The sequence below is a fragment of the Mixophyes fleayi genome, chromosome 9 (assembly GCF_038048845.1).
Source record: "Mixophyes fleayi isolate aMixFle1 chromosome 9, aMixFle1.hap1, whole genome shotgun sequence".
In the NCBI taxonomy this organism is placed as follows: Eukaryota; Metazoa; Chordata; class Amphibia; order Anura; family Limnodynastidae; genus Mixophyes; species Mixophyes fleayi.
Window position 1 is genome coordinate 113,147,867 of NC_134410.1, and position 3,709 is coordinate 113,151,575.

Here is a 3,709-nt window from a genome sequence, read left to right on the forward strand (position 1 = left end):
TTTATATCTTAAAAAATTTCAAGAAAAATACTGGATTTAAAAAAAAAAAAAAATAATCAAGTATTCCCATTTAATAAATAGATCTGTATCCTTCCAACCAACCCCACCATTAAAGTTAAAGTATTCCCATTTAATAAATAAACCTATTTCCCTCCCTCCAAAGGGCCCCAGCAATAAATTAATAGCATTTACGTATAATAAATATACCTGTTTCCCGCAACTGTCACTGCCAGTAAAAATTCATATTCACATTTAATAAATAGACCTCATTCTCCCCAAACTCAACCCCACATTCAATTAATAGATCCCAAACTACCCAATCTTAACTTAATAGTCCCCACTATAAAATCAAATTGCCCCACCATCACCCCATAAACAAAATAGCACCCATTAATTAGCCAACAGCTACCTCACACACCCACACTACATTTCCACAAGCCCCCTGCGCCATCACACACATTACGTTGCCACAAGCCCCCTGTCACATTGTCACAAGCCTGCTGTGCCATCCTGCTTTCCTCCCTTCCTCACTCTGTGCCATCCTGCCCCCCCTTATCACTATCTGCCATCCTGCTTTCCTCCCCCCCTCCCTTCATCACTCTGTGCCATCCTGCTTCCCCCCTCACTTTATATATATATATATATATATATATTGTGGCAAGAGCCCGCTACTGCTGAAGCACACGCGAATAACTTCTTCCTTTTTATGTAGTTTTATTGTCAGGATGGTAAATGTTTTGACACCGTACAGATTTCACAGCAATACTTGGAGACCCTAAACGCTAGCTAGACATAGCTCAGCTCTCTCTCAGGACCAGCCAGCTCATCCAGCATTGGTCTCAGTGCACAAATGATATAAACAAGCTTTTATACCTGATACTCCTCCCCCAGCCTTAGCTTGATGGACAGGTGACACACCCACCTTCTCTTTAAAAGGAAAAGCCCATCACTGGCTCTGTAATTTAGACACACCCTGTCTGTTTGCTGAGAGGAAGGATTTCAAGTCATGTAAGTTAAACCAAACTTAAACTATTGCTTTTCATACATAGGTCTTTACATTCAATCTAGGTGCATTACTGCACAAATGTTTTACTCTACTTCCCTGCTTTCTCTGCATATTGCCAGCTAAATGCCTCCTTTTGTTACAATATATATATATATATATATATATATATATATATATATATATACATATATATATATATATATATATATATATATATATATATATATATATATATATACATGGATTAAGCAACACTAAAATAGCCTCTTATTATATAGATAAATATATATATTGTACCAAAAACCACCCTTTAAGGATGGGCCGCTACTTATGGGCCAGTGACTTGTGCTTGCCACCCGGACTAATGTCTGCCAGCCCTCCCCTGCTCTGTGCCATCCTGCTTCCCCCCACCTTCATCACTCTGTGCCATCCTGCCCCCCCTCCCTTCATCACTCTGTGCCATCCTGCTTTCCTCCCCATGCCTCCGTTCCTTTACTTATCTTCCTATTGGCTTCTTTCTTCTTTTCTTGTCTTCTGTCTTGCTGGTTGGTCTCTGCGCCGCTCCTCACTGAATGAGTGTGTGACATGATGACGTCACGCTCCGACATTCAGTGCGAACTTTTTTTTAACGTACCCTGCTCCCCCCACCACGAAGAGGGCAGAGCCATGAGGCTTCAAGGCCCATCGGGAAATACCCCGGCTCCCTGGCGGGCCAGTCCAACCATTGGTACGCTCCAGTAGTGAGAGAGGTTTCTGCACCCAGGATGATGTGAGCGTTGGAGAGCATTCAGTGCAGGAGATGCGGATGTTGATTAGTGCCATGGAGAAGGAGGTAGGTGCTGCTGAGAGGAGGCGGAAAGCTGAAGAAGAAGCTGCCAATAACAGACAAGTAGAAGCAGGACACCAACAACAAGCAAAGGCTCAGGCCTCGACCCCAGCTCAGGACCAGAACAGGTGAAGGAAGAAGGGCTTCAGGAAAGACCTGCAAAGAGCAGGATGCAGAATTACCAGCAGCTGCAGAATAGCTGTGATCAGTGTCTCAGCGCTTTAGATTAGACCGGCACATGCTGCAAAGACCCTCAGATGAACAAGATCAAAATTCTCCTTCTAAGAGCCGTCCCAGTCAGCCAAATATCAACAATAGTAGCTTCTCCATTGAGAGAAATATTCGACAAGCTCAATGATTGCTGGGAAAACAAGTTATAGCTGTGGGTCGTCAGATCTGTGTCTCAGCATCCCCAGGGCTTGGACTATGTATGTTACAAGTTGGCCGGAAAGTTTATGAAACAAGGGGAGGAGGACGTAGCTTCTCACCATGAAGCTGACTTTCCTAATGCAGTGGTGGCTTCTGGGATATGGGAGCTGCACCCCAGAGTAGGTGACCTCTTCCTCGCTCATCTGTACAAGAAGTGTCTTTAAACTGAGCCCTTTTACCCAGAACTCCTCTAGAAGAATATCAGAGGATGCAGGGTTACCTGGTGGAGGGCTCTGTAGTTGAACAACAGGACAGCTTCTTGAAGCGAATGTCTGGAATGATCCGCCTGTATGCTGCCATTATTCAGTTGTGCTGGCCTTATGGAGCAAAACAAGGGGCTCTCACCCTCATGGGCTTAGTCATGGTGGGCATTGGCTTTCACAGGTGCTGAACGTGGAGCCCAGGGCAGAAGTGACAGCTACTCTGCTTTTATGATTTCCTGGAAGTGTGTGACAATGCTTTAATCAAGACATACCAGGGCCAGTTCTGGAAGCTGCTGAAGAATGATTATTTACCGAGGACTGAGAAGATTACCAAATCCAGAGAGATGGGGTCAGTCACTCAGAATAACTTATTGAATAAATATATTTAAATTATTAGCGCAGTGCGCTAATTTATATCATTGTAAATGTCACTGAAATCCATGAGAACCTCCTTGTGCTCTGAATCCTGTCCATGAGAATGTGATTGTAATATAGATGTGGATCTCATTGATTGTACTAAAGTGTCATTGTCTGCAAGATAGAGGAACCTGCAGCAGGTTGATAATCCTTAATCTTGGATATATTAAAGTGACCAGGAAATATTTGAGAGGTTAAACAACCAACTTGTAATTAAACTAATGTTATCAAAGTGTTAAGATTTTCCACGTTGTAAGGAATGAATTTACTAAACACTTTAGACCTGATTCAGAGTAGAACGCAAGCGTAACTTGCAATTGAACAAGTCTCAGGTAAGTGTATTTTATCCAAAGTCTGTATAACTCCCAAATCAGCAGCTTTTACAAAGCAGCAAATCTCCTCAATCCGTTTCAATCTGGCTTTCGAATAAACCATTGACTGGTAACAACCCTATTAATATTCTGTAATGTAATTTAGTGTGGAATGCAACATGGTTGGTTGGTGCAACATTCTTAGATTTTACAAAAGCTTTTGACACTATAAACAACCAATGTGTCCCAGACCAGTTTATGTCAATCTCTGGCTCTAACTCCAGCCTCACCGATACCTATGGGCTCCCTCAAGGCTCTGTTCCAGGGTACTGCAGTTTTTTCACATGTATATATGACTTTCCCACAGTTTATAATCCAGCTTTTATGTATATTGAGGCAGATGATACATACGATCTTGTATGTGTATCACAAAAATTGCACTGATGTTAAAAACGTACTGCAATCTCATTTCTCACAGATGGAAAATTGCATAGCACCAATTATACATGCCAAATCG

The 3,709-nt window shown here is 42.4% G+C and overlaps 1 pseudogene; it reads left to right on the plus strand.

Annotated features, from left to right (window-relative positions):
- Positions 1 to 2,002: 2,002 nt before the first annotated feature.
- Positions 2,003 to 2,853, plus strand: LOC142101864 (mRNA export factor GLE1-like; annotated as a pseudogene).
- The last annotated feature ends 856 nt before the right edge of the window (positions 2,854 to 3,709 follow it).